General features: G+C 50.6%; 1 protein-coding gene and 1 non-coding gene across 2 annotated transcripts in view; both read right to left on the reverse strand.

Annotated features, from left to right (window-relative positions):
• CADM4 (cell adhesion molecule 4) overlaps positions 1 to 16,836 on the reverse strand; it is a 220,597-nt gene that overhangs the window by 41,254 nt on the left and 162,507 nt on the right. The gene's annotated exons all lie outside the window — the stretch shown is intronic.
• Positions 332 to 406, reverse strand: TRNAP-AGG (transfer RNA proline (anticodon AGG)). The gene has a single exon. It is a non-coding gene; the product is annotated as a tRNA-Pro (tRNA).

Raw genomic sequence — 16,836 nt, forward strand, 5'->3', positions numbered from 1 at the left:
TTGTACCAGGAACTCTTTTGCATATTGGGTCACACACCCCTGATGGAGCCAATCCTCTTGGAGCTTACAGTAGGCCCTGTAATAAGAACCCTGTAAGCTCTTGGACTGGCTACATCAGGGGTGTGTGGCCTAATATGCAAAGGAATTCCTGCTACACAAAAAAGCCCTGCAGCCAACCATCTCAGCGCTGGAACATATATGAGCATATGAAGCTGCCTTATACTGAATCAGACTCTTGGTCCATCAAAGTCAGTATTGTCTTCTCAGACTGGCAGCGGCTCTCCAGGGTCTCAAGCTGAGGTTTTTCACACTTATTTGCCTGGACCCTTTTTGGAGGTGCCAGGGATTGAACCTGGGACCTTCTGCTTCCTAAGCAGATGCTCTACCACTGAGCCACCATCCCTCCCCATGAACTTTGGAAGGTTCACAAAGAGGTGATATGATCACCATTTTCAAGTACTTGAAGAGCTGTCGTATAGAGGATGGCGTGGAATTGTTTTCTGTGGCCCCATTAGGTAGGACCAGAGCCAATGTGTTGAAATTAAATCAAAAGAGTTTCCAGCTCAACATTAGGAAGAACTTCCTGACCGTTAGAGCGATTCCTCAGTGGAACAGGCTTCCTTGGGAGGTGGTGGGCTCTCCTTCCTTGGAGGTTTTTAAACAGAGGCTAGATGGCCATCTGACAGCAATGAAGATCCTGTGAGTTTAGGGGGAGGTGTTTGTGAGTTTCCTGCATGTGCAAGGGGGTTGGACTAGATGACCCCGGAGCTCCCTTCCAACTCTATGATTCAGTGATTCTAATCCACTTAAGGAAGAAGAGGGCTCAAGGCAGGGGATATATCACATTTTGCGGACGGTGCTAAGATGTCAAACACCATCACTGGCTGGTGGGCACTCGCATCTATGTCTGGGCCCACCCACTCTTCCCAATGGCCCGTGCTCTGCTCATACAGCCCCTGGCAGACATTCCCTCAACCTTAACATGTGTTGGAAGCGTCCGTGGATTAAGACCATCTGCTGCCCTTGGCCACCCCAGCTGGCATCCAACGGGCATCAGATGGAAGCTGCCATTATCTCAGAGGCATGGACGCCAATGCGTTCCTTGAGCTTCAGATGGAAGCCACCATTATCTCAGATGCATGCCTGCCTGCTGCGGGATGGTGGTGGTAAGAATGCAAGCTTATCTCATGCTTTTTCTCTTGAGAGGCCTCACTGCGCTCTCTGTTCTTCATAAGAACATAAGAGAAGCCATGTTGGATGAGGCCAATGGCCCATCCAGTCCAACATTCTGTGTCACACAGTGGCCAGAAAAACCCAGGTGCCATCAGGAGGTCCATCAGTGGAGCCAGGACACCAGAAGCCCTCGCCTGTTGCCCCTCGCCCCCAAGTACTAAGAATACAGAGCATCACTGCCCCAGACAGAGAGTTCCAACAATACGCTGCGGCTAATAGCCACTGGTGGACCTCTGCTCCATATGCTTATCCAACCCCCTCTTGAAGCTGGCTATGCTTGTAGCTGCCACCACCTCCTGTGGCAGTGAATTCCACGTATTAATCGCCCTTTGGGTGAAGGAGGACTTCCCTTTATCCTTGCCCAGAAGTCAGAGGGCAGTGCCCCCACAGTGGCTACCGGTCTGTGCATGTTCCTATGAACTGTATTGTCTACTACATTTGCAATAAATTCCATTGTATAAAAAAGAGAGCCCTATGGCGCAGAGTGCTAAAGCTGCAGTACTGCAGTCCTAAGCTCAGCTCACGACCTGAGTTCGATCCCCGGTGGAAGCTGGGTTTTCAAGTAGCCGGCTCGAGGTTGACTCAGTCTTCCATCCTTCCATGGTCGGGAAAATGAGTACCCAGCTTGCTGGGGGGGAAAGTGTAGATGTCTGGGGAAGGCAATGGCAAACCTCCCCGTAAAACATCTGCCGTGAAAACGTTGTGAAAGCAACGTCACCCCAGAGTCGGAAACGACTGGTGCTTGCACAGGGGACCTTTCCTTTCTTTCCTATAAAAACCAGGGCCAAGGCTCGAACCGAGAGTTGCTTAGATGCACTGTATTCTTGGAATACCTGGGCAGAGCTTGCTAATCCGAATTCCCCCTCCAACATCTTGTACAGCATTAAGACTTATTGCACATGAATATGCGCTCATGCTTATTCCATTATTAACAACTTCATTTGTACACCAACCTTCTCATTGACAAGTAACTGCTGCCCTGTACGTATGAGGAAAGAATATTAACCAACATCTGACATGTGAAAACCACCTGCCAACTATAAGCGGAGGGCCAAGCCACGACCCAACAAGAGGGGCAAAAGACAGTCTCAAGCTCCAGGATGCCACATGGCTAGTGATGCATAGCACACAAACACACGACGCTTCCTTATACTGAATCAGACCCGTGGTCCATCAAAGGTCAGTCTTGTCTCCTCAGATGGGCAGAGGCACGCCAGGGTCTCAGGATGAGGTCTTTCACATCACCCATGACTTTTCACTTTAAACTGGAGACAGCGCCAGCACGGGGGCTTCCAGTGCCCCAGACAAGAGGCACGTGCCGCCCCGCAGCCCCCTCTGAACATGGAAGGAGTTGGGCAAGGCGCGTGCCACATTTGCTCAAATTGGCGACATTCAGAACAGTTCTGAAGACAAGCAAAGGAGCCACACCCTGCACCCCGCTCAGCCCCCTCCAGACCTGGAAGGGACTGGATCAGGCAGGGCACGTGGCACATTTGCTTGGCTCAGAGGCGTTTGGTCTGAACACCTCCAAGGTGAGTGAACACACCATGTGCCACCCCCGTCTGGGCAGGGATGGCATGCAACTGGGATGGTGCGAGCGAGGAAGGGGAGGGGGCGCCCACCCTGCACCTCTGTGACCAGGTGGCGCCCTAGGCAGCCACCTACTTGGCCTCCTCCTACACACCAGTCCTAATTGGAGAGGCCAAGAATTGAACCTGGGACCTTCTGCATGCCAAGCAGATGCCCTACCACTGAGCCACAGGGGGCAAGCCATAACTTCAGCATGGCAAGACACGAGTTGTGCCGACCCGAGCCATCGCCAAGACGAAACACAGCAGGCGCAAGGACGCAAGGAGTCGCTGAAACGTTTTAGCAGAGCTGTTTTTGCGGCATAATAAACTGACGCACGGAGATCTCTTCAGGCTGGTACTATTTTAAGTACATGCCTATACCAACTCCCAGGAGCTCACAATGAAGAGAGGATGCTAGTTACGGCGTCTTCCGTTTGGCACGGTATCAGGGGAGCTGGCTCTTCAACCGAGCCCTCTTCGTTTCACAGTGTAGTGCCTAGATGCTGGATATCCTTCCTTCCTCTTCCTCCCCACATTGCCACTGGATACTCAACATTTGAGGTTTAGGCACACTGTTCAAGACCCAAACGGTAAGGAAGGAAAGGCTACAATAGCGACTGTTCTGATCAGAACCTTCTTTGTAGAAAAGTCTCAGCAGAAAGTCATTTGCATATTAGGCCACACACCCCTGACATCACCATTGTTTCACACAGGGCTTTTTTGTAGAAAAAGCCCAGCAGGAACTCATTTGCATATCAGGCCACACCCCCAAGCCAGTCAGAACTGCATTTCTGTGCGTTCCTGCTCAAAAAAGCTCTGGTTCTGATTCATGTATGGATTTTGCCATGACGAGATGTCGTGGCGTCCAGGTTCGAATCCCCAGTCCCCCATGAAAGCCAGTTTGCTGAATTTGAGGCCAGATGTAAACCATATAATGAAAACCAGAAAAGTCTGTAAACAACCAGTGAGGGTTGCCAACCTCCAGGCAGAAACGGCACAAGGGGAAACTGTACGGCAAAAAATAATCTAATACTGGGTTGTTATTGTAGCAAGATGATTATTGTAACAACAGTCGTTCATACATCAACGACGATAAATAATGTCACAACAACTCTTATTCATCATCTCTGCTGTTACAGTAATCATCTTGCTACAAGAATAATTTAGCATTAGATCAGGGGTGTAGAACTCATTTGTTATAAGGGCCGGATCTAACATGAATGTGACGTTGGGCCAGGCCATGCCGGGTTGGGCTGAGCCATGTTGAGCTGGGCTGTGCGTGTTCCTATTTAAGATTAGCTAGCAGAGATATAAATTTTATAAAGAACACAGACAGACACAAATATATTTTAAAAAAAACTTAAAACATGCTTAAAACGTTAGCACTCATTGGTCTGGGGGGGAGCCTCAGCCAATAGAAGGAAGAGGGGCTTGGCTCAGTAGCTCTGCTATGCAATTGAGAGAGCCTGACAAAGCAAGCCATCCCTCCCCCCTTCCTCCCCAAGGGAGGAACCTCAGCCAATGGGGAAAATAGAGGTTTTGCTCTGTAGCTCCTGTGCAATTGCAAAGCTAGCTATTATGTAGAAGGAAGCAAGATATAGGGAGAAGGAAACAGATGACAGGCAGTTGCTCGAGGGCCTGATAGGAGCCCCCTGGGAGCCTGATTTGGTCCCCGAACTGCATGTTTGACACCCCTGCATTAGATGATCTTTTGCCACACAGTTTTCGCTTGTCTCGTGTTTACCCTTTAAACTGTGGTTCTGTTTTTGTTATATAACCTCCAAGTGGGGATCTCCCGCTTTGACAACTGACCTCCAGCTAGCAGAGATCAGCTCCCCTGGAGAAAATGGCTGCTTTGGAGGGTGGACGCTTTGGCATTGTGCCACGCTGAGGTCTCTCCGTTCCCCAAACCCCACTTTCTCTAGGCTCCATCTCTAAAAGCTCCTGGTATTTCCCAGCCTGGAACTGGCGACCCTACAACACTACCGAAGCAGAAACAAAATCATTTAAAAATATATACGCTTCTAAAGCAAGAAGGCAGCTAACAAGGGCAGCTGAGGAGGTGGGGGTGAGCAAATGTTTGCAGGGACCTTACTCTGAGGATGGGTGCTCCAGCAGAATAGGCCCTGCCTTTTGCTCCGGCTAGGGTTGCCAGCCTCCACGTGGGGGCTGGAGACCTCCTCGAATTACAACTGATCTCCAGGCAGGGCCAACCCTAGACTTCCAGGCACCCTAGGCAAGGCTAACTTCTGGCATCCACCCCTGCACTGATAACATCGCTGTGTCACATGGAGGGCTCCCAATTCAGTGTCCCCAAAAGCAGAAGACAACCGTAGATTTATACCCTGCCCTTCTCACTGAATCAGAGTCTCAGAGTGGCTTACAATCTTCTTTATTTTCTTCCCCTGCAACAGACATCCTGTGAAGTGGGTGGGGCTGAGAGAGCTCTCCCAGAAGCTGCCCTTTCAAGGACAGCCCCGCGAGAGCTATGGCTGACCCAAGACCATTCTAACTGCTGCAAGGGGAGGAGTGGGGAATCACACCCGGTTCTCCCAGATAAGAGTCTGCCCTTTCAAGGACCACCTCTGCCAGAGCTATGGCTGACCCAAGGCCATTCCAGCAGCTGCAAGTGGAGGAGTGGGGAATCAAACCCGGTTCTCCCAGATAAGAGTCTGCCCTTTCAAGGACAACCTCTGCCAGAGCTATGGCTGACCCAAGGCCATTCCAGCAGCTGCAAGTGGAAAAGTGGGAGAATCAAACCTGGTTCTCCCAGATAAGAGTCTGCCCTTTCAAGGACAACCTCTGCCAGAGCTATGGCTGACCCAAGGCCATTCCAGCAGCTGCAAGTGGAGGAGTGGGGAATCAAACCCGGTTCTCCCAGATAAGAGTCTGCCCTTTCAAGGACAACCTCTGCCAGAGCTATGGCTGACCCAAGGCCATTCCAGCAGCTGCAAGTGGAAAAGTGGGAGAATCAAACCTGGTTCTCCCAGATAAGAGTCTGCCCTTTCAAGGACAACCTCTGCCAGAGCTATGGCTGACCCAAGGCCATTCCAGCAGCTGCAAGTGGAGGAGTGGGGAATCAAACCCGGTTCTCCCAGAGAAGAGTCTGGGCACTTAACCAATACACCAAACCGGCTCTCTAGTTTGCCTAGCGGCAGGGCCAGCCCTGTCTCCAGGCAACAGAGATTGGTTCACCTCACGAAAATGGCCATTTTGGAAGATGAACTCCAGGACATTGTACCCCGCCGAAATCCCTCCCCTCCCCAGACCGTTCTCGGTCTCCACCCGCAAAGCCTCCAAGAATATCCCAACCCGGAGCCGGCCACCTTGGCCGTGGCGGCTGATCTAGCAAAAGCACAGGCAGCTTCGCAAGTGACTGGAGGTACCTCTCCAGTAACGCTAGGCTCGGGCCACGGAGGGCTTTTAAAATGATCCTCGACACTTTCGATTGGACCTGCAGGCTAATTGGCAGCCGGTGTGCCTGAGCACGTGCAAAACCCTCTCCGGCGGGCTATTAAAAAAAAAAAAAAGAAGCAGGCAAGGAATTCCGCACCGCCCAGCGACACCTCCGGGCCAGATGACCCGCCTGGAGCCATGAGGTCCTTTGCTTGTTCCGCAGGCACCTGCAGACTCCATTCCACTGCGTGTTCTTCTTCGGCAAGATCTCTTTGCCTCCCCCTCCCTGCCGTTTTCCTCTGGATGGCAGCAGCTGTTCTGTTGTCTTTCCCTTCCATGGGGAATTAGGACAATTGTATTTCGCAGCCTCTCTTTCAGCGGAAGAGCGCTGGTGGGGGGAAGCGCAGGTGTCGGCAGCAGGGTGTAGAGCTGCCGGTGCCCGGCTAAGCGGGCCTCGGCAGCTTTCTTGGCATTCTCTGCCCCCCCAGCCCCAAGTCTTTTTATTGGATCTTTCTGTCTGCTGGGGGGCAAATCCCTTGGCCCTTTTCTCTCTTTCTAGGGTTGCCAATCCCCAGTTGGGGGCAGGGCACCTCCTGGTTTAGAGGCCCTCGCTTCACTTCAGAGTTATAAGAAAGCAGGAGAGGGGAGGGAAATGTCTGCTGGGCACTCCATTCCTTATGGAGACCAATTTCCATAGGGTTTAATGGAGATTGGTTGTTGTAGATTTTCTGGGCTGTGTGGCCGTGGTCTTGTGAGACCTGACATTTCTCCAGCAGCTGTGACGGGCATCCTCAGAGGTGTAACCCAGAAAGCTGGAGTTCTCTCTGGATCAAATTGAGAAGAAGTTGGCAGGCAGGTAATTTATCTCTCAGGTGAGGTAGGGCTGGGTCATTATCTTGTGAAAGCTTCCTGGGCTGTTACATGCTAATGGAGGAGTTTACCTGAGGGTGTTCTTTTGTATATGGATTGGCTATTGAAATTCTAAAGGCGGATTGATCTGTGGGTATCTGGGGCTCTGGGGGGAGCTGTTTTTCGAGGTAGAGGCACCAATTTTTCAGCATAGCATCCAGTGCCACTCCTTAAAACACCCTCCAAGTTTCAAAAAGATTGGACGGGGGGGGGGGGGGTTGTCCACTTCTGTGAGCCCCTATCCTTCATTAACGGAGGGAAGGCATTTCAAAGGAGTACAGTCCCTTTAAATGTGATGGCCAGAACTCCCTTTGGAGTTCAATTGTGCTTGTCACACCCTTGCTCCTAGCTCCACCCCCAAAGTCTCCTGGCTCCACCCCCAAGGTCCCCAGATATATTTTTTTTTGATGTGAGAAAAAGTTTTATTAAAAGAGATTGCACATAACAAAGAAGAAAGACATGAAACAAAAATACACTATGAACACAAATACCATCATACAAACCATACAACATACAAACTACCTACTATACACTCCAACACACTACACTATGTCCCCAGATATTTCTTGAGTTGTACCTGGCAATCCTATCTCCAACCCAGGAAACTTTTGCAGCAGGAACTTCTTTGCATATTAGGCCATGCCCCCCTGAGGTAGCCAATCCTCTTGGAGCTTCCAGTAAGCCCTGTACTAAGAACCCTGGAAGCTCTTGGAGGATTGGCTGCATGGGGGGGGGCATGGCCTAATATGCAAAGGAGTTCCTGCTACAAAAAAAGCCCTGCTCGTCTATCAAAACCCGGCTCTGTGGGGGAAGCTGCGTCTGAATCCAGGCAGCCCTGATAAAGAAGTCTTTGTTGGGCAGGGAGTGCGGGGGGGGGGGGGAAGCATATCACGGCTGGATGGGGATTCGGTCGCTGGCCAGCGGAGAGCAGGTGAGCACGCTCCACCGTCCCCCGGCCTCTCCTGCCCACGGATCTACACTTGGGGATTTAATACAGCAGAAAACTCTTGGATACGCCAAACTGCTTAACAGGAGTCTGCATTTGCTGGCTCATTACCCCCGGCACAGCCTGCGAAGAGCAGAAGCGAGACAGAGACATGCAGGGAGGGAAAGAGGGAGGGCATGGGCTGGCCCAGCTCTCGAGAGGCTATGGGAGAGGGCCGCAGGGAGGGAGGAAGATGTATGGCCAGCGCCAGACAGGTAGACTCCCCCTCCTCCCCCTTCCCGTTGACAGGGTTGGGTGGTCAGAGCACACGGCAGAAAGAAGAAGCCAACTTCCGGAGCGGGGAGGTTAGGCAACAAGTAAGCTTTAATTGGTTTAACTGGTAGCTCAGCGAAAGCTCGGGCCGATTAATCAGTTCCCAGGGAAGAGGGCAGATATTAATTGACCTTGCTTCGCAAGAAGGGCAAAAAAGCAAGGGCGGAAATTCTTAAAGAGGGAGGTTTGCTCCGGCCTGTTTTTCTCTTGCCCGCTTCAAATGGCCTCTGCTCAAAGAAGTGAAATGAAGCCTCCAGGTAGGAAACTGGAGACCTCCCGGAATCACAACAGATCTCCAGATAACGGAGATTGGCTCCCCTGGAGGAAATGGCAGAAGAGGAAGAAGGCGACGATGACGACATTGGATTAATATCCCGCTCTATATTCTGAATCTCTCACAGCAGCTGCCCTTTCAAGGACAACTCCTGCCAGAGCTATGGCTGACCCAAGGCCATTCCAGCAGCTGCAAGTGGAGGAGTTGGAAATCAAACCTGGTTCTCCCAAATAAGAATCCGCACGCTTAACCACTACACCAAACTGGCTCTCAATCTCAATAGATCTCAGGTACTAAGCAGAGTCATTCCTGGATAGTATTTGGATGAGAGATCACTAAAAAAAATCTAGGGTTGCTTCGCAGAGGCAAGCAATAGCAAACCACACCTGAGCATCTCTTGTCTTGAGATCAGAGTTATACCCGACCTTTCACTCTGAACCTCAGAGTCTCAGAGCAGCTCACAATCTCCTTTACCTTCCTCCACCACAACAGACACCCTGTGAGGTAATTGGGGCTGAGAGAACTCTGACAGAAGCTGCCCTTTCAAGGACAGCTCTGAGAGAGTTATGGCTGACCCAAGGCCATTCCAGCAGCTGCAAAGGGAGGAGTGGGGAATCAAACCCGGTTCTCCCAGATAACAGTCCGCGCACTTCACCACTACACCAAACTGGCAGCGGAGGAGAAAGGGTTCCCTTCCCCTCCCCTCCCCATTTCTCAGCTCCAATTGGCAGCCGCCTATGGCTGCTTTTCACGTTCTTGGTTTTGTTCAAAGATTATGAAAAGAGGCTGCCTGGAGACAGAATCACATCCAGTTTGGACCTTTGTTTATTTGAGGCTACTTTGGGCCTCTTGTGTAAATCGACAGGGAATTAAAAATAAATACCGAGGACGATCTGTCCTCACAAGGCAGGCCGGCGGCTTTTGTTAATTCAATTGTGAGGTGCCTTGAGCTCCCTTCAACAGATTTTTGTTGCTGTTGTTGTTAAATAACCCCGCGCTTATTTATTTAAACCAAATATATTTCACGGCGCACTGTTCGGCGCTGTTTACGTCAGGAGGCATCCATAAAGCCGCCCAGTCCGCCAACGATTAAAACAAACATGACATCACCGACTTGAAAGCTCGAAAAAGCGGCGTGGATGAGAAGACGTGAGCAGACCCTCCTTTTGGATGCAAAACCGCAGAGTTGTTCGCTCAGAAGTAATTTCCACAGTGTGGCGGTTAACTACCCTGGAATGCCTTAAAGCAGAGGTGAGAGCCAGTTTGGTTTGGTGGTTAAGTATGCGGACTCTTATCTGGGAGAACCGGGTTTGATTCCCCACTTCTCCACTTGTAGCTGCTGGAATGGCCTTGGGCCAGCCATAGCTCTCGCAGGAGTTGTCCTTGGAAAGGGCAGTTTCTGGGAGAGCTCTCTCAGCCCCACCCGCCTCACAGGGTGTCTGTTATGGGGGAGTTAGGTAAAGGAGATTGTGAATCTCTGATTCACAGAGAGGAGGGTGAGGTATAAATCTGCAGTCTTCTTCTTCAAACATGGAGTTTGGGGGCCGAATTAGGCCCCCGGAAGGCTCATATCAGACCCCCAAGCAACTGGCTATCATCTGCTTCCTTCTCCCTATATCTTGCTTCCTTCTGCCACCGGAACTTGAATTCTGTGAAGCCGCATGGCTGTGAGAATGTATTAATCAGGACCCCAAAAATGGAAAATTTTCTTGTATGAGTGTGAATAATTAGACCAATAGAATTATCAAGTGGAATAAGACTGTCTGACGAAGGGCTATACTCTGAAACGTGCCAAGACATCCAGAAATCGTGTTGTATATCTCAGGAGGCTTCTATGCATCGGATTATATCTATTTGGGAATATTACCAGCAAAATACCTGGAGGAAAATTTTCAGCAACATTTCAAGGACATTGTTATAACTGAGCCTTTTGGACTTTTGATACTTGTTACTGGTTTGTTGAAGAGCCCCGTGGCGCAGAGTGGTAAAGCTGCAATACTGCAGTTGGAGCCCTCTGCTCATGACCTGAGTTCAATCCCAGTGGAAGCTGGTTCAGGTAGCCGGCTCCAGGTTGACTCAGCCTTCCATCCTTCCAAGGTCGGTAAAATGAGTACCCAGCTTGCTGGGGCTAAAGTGTAGATGACCGGGGAAGGCAATGGCAAACCACCCCGTAAAAAGTCTGCCGTGAAAACATTGAGAAGGCAACGTCACCCCAGAGTTGAAAATGACTGGTGCTTGCACAGGGGACTACCTTGACCTTTTTATTGGTTTGTTATGTATTGCTGCTATTGTATAAATATTATTTGCATGATTTTGTAGCAATATTGAACACAGTTTCTTTGTACTTATTTCTTAGGCTTTTCACTACTGTGTTTCCCTTTTTTTTCATTCGAGTCGTTCTGTTTGAAGGCATGGGAGCAGGCCAGGTTTTCTCTGGCCATTTGGCAACCCTTCTCCAACTTGGCAGGAACCGCTTGGAAGCCGGAGCGGAGAACAAGACATCAAAGTGGCAAGGTGAAGGAGGAAAGGCGAAGAAGCCAAAAACTTAGGCTTTTCGAACCCAGATTTGCAATTCCAGGGACTAATATTACCGATTTTTCTTTTTTTTTTAATTTTTGGACTCGCTTCTGGCCTTCGCTGGCCACCTCACATATCAAAATCAACGGGTAGGGGAAAAAAATAGACTTTTCCAGGGACAGGCCAAAAGCTCCCCCCTCTGGTTAACTCCTGCATATTGAGGTAAGCATTAAAGATAGAACAGGGCAGGGGTGGGGAAGCACATGACAAGAACAGATAAATCATCTATTCAATCACAGTAATGCTAAAGGTAAAGGGAGTCCCCTGTGCAAGCACCACTTGTTTCCAACTCTGGGGCGACGTCACATCGCTACGTTTTCACGGCAGATTTTTTACGGAATGGTTTGCCATTGTCTTCCCCAGTCATAAAATCATAGAGTTGGAAGGGACCTCCAAGGTCATCTAGTCCAACCCCCTGCATAATGCAAGAAAGTCACAAATACCTCCCCTTTTCTCCATACAGCAAGCTGGGTACTCATTTGACAGACCTCGGAAGGATGGAAGGCTGAGTCAACCTTGAGCCAGCTACCTGAACCCAGAGAGCCAGTTTGGTGTAGTGGTTAAGCTGGGTTTTCAGGTAGTTGTCTCAAGGTTGACTCAGCCTTCCATCCTTCCGAGGTCGGTAAAATGAGCACCCAGTTTGCTGGGGGGAAAGTGTAGATGACTGGGGAAGGGCAATGGCAAACCTCCCCGTAAAAAGTCTGCCGTGAAAATGTTGTGAAGGCAACATCACCCCAGAGTCGGAAACGACTGGTGCTTGCACAGGGGACCTTTCCTTTTCCTTCTTATCTGGGAGAACTGGGTTTGATTCCCCACTCCTCCACTTGAAGCGGATGGAATGGCCTTGGGTCAGCCATAGCTCTGGCAGAGGTTGTCCTTGGAAGGGCAGCTGCTGTGAGAGCCCTCTCAGCCCCACCCACCTCACAGGGTGTCTGTTGTGGGGGGGGGGGAGAAGATATAGGAGATTGTAAGCCGCTCTGAGTCTCTAATTCAGAGAGAAGGGCAGGGTATAAATCTGCAGTTCTTGTTCTCCTTCTTCCGCCAGGATCGAACTCGGGTCGTAAGCGAAGAGCTCGGACTGCAGTACTGCAGCTTTACCACTTTGCGCCACGGGGCTCCTCACACAGTAATGCTAGAGCCGCACAATCAACACAAATAATGAATGGAAGGACGAGTCCTTCCTCCCCCCAAAACCCCCTCCTTGCTCCCCCATCTGCATCCCGCCCCCCCAGACGTTTACATGACAGTAATTGTAATCCGCATTAGCCCAGGGAACGGGAAGCTATCGTGGAGTGAAAGAAGAAGCAATTAATCAAGAACTTAAAGAAGGGAAGATGAAGAACCCCAGGATGCCCGAGAGCGGAGTGGAGCTTTTAATCAGGAGGGAGGGGAAAGACCCGGGGGGGGGGGCAGAATAGCGAGGGCTGGGGAATGCCGGGTGGAACGCTTTGTCCCTTTAAATCCCTTGATAATTTGTTCCCTCCCTCCTTTGACATCATAATTGGTTGCCATGGGAATGGCGCTGATGAGCTTGATGCATCTTAGAGCTTGAAAGCGTTTCTGTGCGGGCTGGGGGAAGAGGAGGGCCAAGGCAGGTTTTGCACGGGGAGGGGAGGTAGGATGGGGAGGGGCTGGCAGGATTCGGCCCCCCCACCGCCACAAGCACCTGCAGGGCAGAAGGGGGGAGGGGAGCTTGTGATTCTGCATGCAGAAGCGGCCTCCAACCCGCTCCACCTTTGCCTATTCAATAGAGACCGTTCATACCCTATAATTCTCGCTCCGTAATGGGTAAGCCTTCCAAGAGCGATGAGCGCCAGGGCTCATGCCAGGGTGTGTTATTGATTTCATGCGCTGGCAAGGGCCTCTTCAAAGCCAGCAGGCAGCCTGCATTCATTACGCTCAACTGTCAGTCCCCACCTACATAGAATCATATAATCAGAGAGCTGGAAGAGACCTCTAGGGTCATCTAGTCCAACCCCCTGCACAATGCGGGGACTCACAAATACCTCCCCCTAAATTCACAGGATCTTTGTCGCTGTCAGATGGCCATCTAGCCTCTGTTTAAAAACCTCCAAGGAAGGAAAGCCCACCACCTCCCAAGGAAGCCTGTTCCACTGAGGAACCACTCTAACGGTCAGGGAGTTCTTCCTAATGTTGAGCCGGAAACTCTTTTGATTTAATTTCAACCCATTGGTTCTGGTCCTACCTTCCGGGGCCACAGAAAAAATTCCACCCCATCCTCACTTCGCAGCCTCCTGTTTTCTGCCTTATGTCAAATTGTAGCTTGCGAGCTCCTTGGGGCGAGGACCTTTCTCCTTGCATGTCATTGGACTGCGCTAATGCCAAGTCACAGTGCTATAGAAATAAGGCTAGGGTTACTGTTTTCGAACGTATAGCCCAGGGGTGTCAAACTCATTTGCTATGAGGGCTGGAACTGACATAAATGAGGCCTTGACGGGCCTGGCCATTTGTATACCTATTTAAGATTAGGCAGCGGAGATATAAACATTCAGAAATGACACAAGCACGCCGGCCCCTCCGTGCACACATGCCGCTTCCAGATGGCAGCGGGCACCAACCCATCGAGCATGCGTTATCCGGAAGTGATGTGATCACATTAATAGATGTACTTGTGTCACTTCCACATGATGCAGAGGCGGTGCCCCGTGTTGCCTGGAAATGGCGTTGGGCACATTGTGGGGCTGAACACCCGAACCGAACTGAGAAGCAAGGCAAATGTTCGGGGAAGGCTTCTTCCTCGAACCTCAGTCCAGGGTTCGCAAACCAGCCAAAGTTCAGTCTGAACTTGGGTTCGGGTCTGTGCCCAGCCCTAGGACTCAGCTCCCCTCACCATTCTGCCCCTTTTAATGGAAACAACAGGTCAGGCCTCCTCCATCACATCTGCTACTTTCTAGACCAGAGGTGTCAAACTCATTTGTTATGAGGGCCGGATCGGACATAAATGAGACCTTGTCAGGCTGGGCCATGTCAGGCCAGGCCATGTGTGAACCTATTTAAGATCAGGTAGTGGAGATATAAACTTTATAAAGGACACAAACAAACAAACAAAGGGGTTTTTTTAAAGTAAAACATGCTTAAAACATTAGCACTCATTGGTCTTAAAGGTGCTTTCTTCGTATTTCTCCCATGGGATTCAGGGAAGCGGGCAAAAGCAGCTATGGTTCTTTCCTTCCTTTCAAGGGGACCGGGAGGGGAAGGAGCCTCAGCCAATAGAAGGAAGAGAGGCTTGGCTCAGTAGCTCGGCTGTGCAATTGAGAAAGTCTGACAAAGCAAGCTCTCCTTCTCCCCCCTTCCTCCCCAAGGGAGGAGCCTCGGCAAATAGAGGAAAAAAAGAGGTTTTGCTCTGTAGCTCCTGTGCAATTGAGCAAGCCTGTGCAATTGAGCAAGCAAAACAAGTTGAGATGCAGAAGGAAGCAAGAGGGAGAAGGAGGCAGATGACAGCCAGTTGCTCGGGGGCCTGATAGGAGCCCTCCAGGGGCCTGATTCAGCCCCCGGGCTGCATGTTTGACACCCCTGTTCTAGACACTGTGCAGGAGCAAGTCTGGGTTCACTACTGGACAGTATGTCCTGCAGGGCTCTCTCATCTACCTGCATGACACCTGCGTATCTCAGCCTGTGTTTGTCTCACTTCCACCTTACACGCTGGGGCATATTTGAACATATGAAGCTGCCTTATACTGAATCAGACCTTGGGTCCATCAAAGTCAGTATTGTCTTCTCAGACCGGCAGCAGCTCTCCAGGGTCTCACGCTGAGGTTTTTCACACCTATTTGCCTGGACCCTTTTTTGGAGATGCCAGGGATTGAAACTGGGACCTTCTGCTTCCCAAGCAGATGCTCTACCACTGAGCCACCGTCCCTCCCCAAAGCGTCTTCATTGTTTTTTCAAACGTCTTCTTTGTAGAGCTCAAAAAAATCATAACTTGGTATGTTCAACAGCCGTCAATTCTCGTCCATGGAAATTGCTTTCATGATATTCTTTTAAATCACAAGAATTAATCTGGACCAGATGAAGTAGCTCTTGCTCAGTTCCAGCTCCCAAGAGCTAAGTTTGAGGGCTGGATTGATGGTTCCACATGCAGATATGGAAAGAAGACGGTAATGCATCCGCCGCTTGCTGCTCCAATAAGGATGACGACTGGGCGAAGGGGAGGGGAGCAAGAGGCCGATTGAGTGTATTAAGAGATTAACGAATCCCTTTGATCCTGAGGAAAGAGGTCACTTTGAAGGCAGAAAGACACAGTCCATTGATTTGGCTCAGGGAATATGTTGGGGCATGAAAGGATCCATCTTGTCGAGTTTTCTTGCCAAACATGGAATCCCTCAGGCTAAGTAGCGGATGCGCAAACCGGAATCAACAGAAATTCAAAGACGACGTCAGCAAAACCTCAGGGGACAAAGAAACACTCTCTCGGGTTCCTAGACAACGCCAGATGCTCCAAACCCTTCCCCATCACTTCCTATGCAGCCAAAGCCTTACCCAATCCTGCCCAAGCAGCCACTGTCCTCTTTTGACACCTCCACTCCACCCCTGTAGCGAATTCACCCTTGGGCACATGAAGCCAGCTTTCTCGGAAGCTAGATGCCTGGAGGGCGGCGGCCCTCCGAGGTCTCCGGGAAAGGTCTCGCGCTTCACCTGCTCCATCTTCCTTTTAAGTGGAGATGGAAGGCGATTGCTTCTCTTCGCCACCCCTGCATTTAACATTAAGAATTACACTGCAATTTCCCCCTTCATCTCTGCAGCCAGAGCGGAATGTGCTGAAGCGGCAGAAAGCGGCTGCTGCTTCCTCCGTGGGGAGAGGAAGTGGGTGGTAGAGAGGGAACAGCCCCCCATCCCCAGCAATTACAATCTTGCTTGCAAACTTTTTCTTTTTCCCTCCACCCCACATTCCCTGGAAAAAAGGAAAGGTCCCCTGGCAAGCACCAGTCATTTCCGACTCTGGGGTGATGTTGTTTTCACAACGTTTTCACGGCAGACTTTTTACAGGGTGGTTTGCCATTGCCTTCCCCAGTCCTCTGCACTCCCCCCCCCCCCCAGCAAGCTGGGTACTCATTTTACCAACCTCGGAAGGATGGAAGGCTGAGTCAACCTCGAGCCAGCTACCTGAAAACCCAGCTTCCACCGGGGATCGAACTCAGGTCGTGAGCAGAGCTTAGGACTGCAGTACTGCAGCTTTAACACTCTGCGCCGTGGGGCTCATCCCTCATTCCGTGACTCCCCTGTTATCTGGCGATCTTCCACTCAACCCTTGCTCCCCTCCTTGTTCTTCCCATTCTGCCGCCTGGTCCTCCTGGGGACAAGCCCCGAACGATCACAACTTGCTAGGTCACACTACCAATTGTTCCACCGTCTGACCATAGTTTGGTAGCTTAAGGGAATGTGAGTGACCCAGGTTCAGACTACAAGACCACGGACCTGACCGAGAACGCTAGTCTCTCCTTCCTCCCTTAGATCTGGGTACATCACACGGCTCAGATTCATCATCTGTCTAGACGTCGCTGCAAAATTAATACCTCTTTCGCAAAGCGCTAATTTCTCTACAACAAAACCTGGAAGCGGAGGCCTGAAATGAAAAATAAGACCTCCCCCCAATATGT

The sequence above is a fragment of the Heteronotia binoei genome, chromosome 17, assembly GCF_032191835.1.
Source record: "Heteronotia binoei isolate CCM8104 ecotype False Entrance Well chromosome 17, APGP_CSIRO_Hbin_v1, whole genome shotgun sequence".
NCBI classification, from domain to species: domain Eukaryota; kingdom Metazoa; phylum Chordata; class Lepidosauria; order Squamata; family Gekkonidae; genus Heteronotia; species Heteronotia binoei.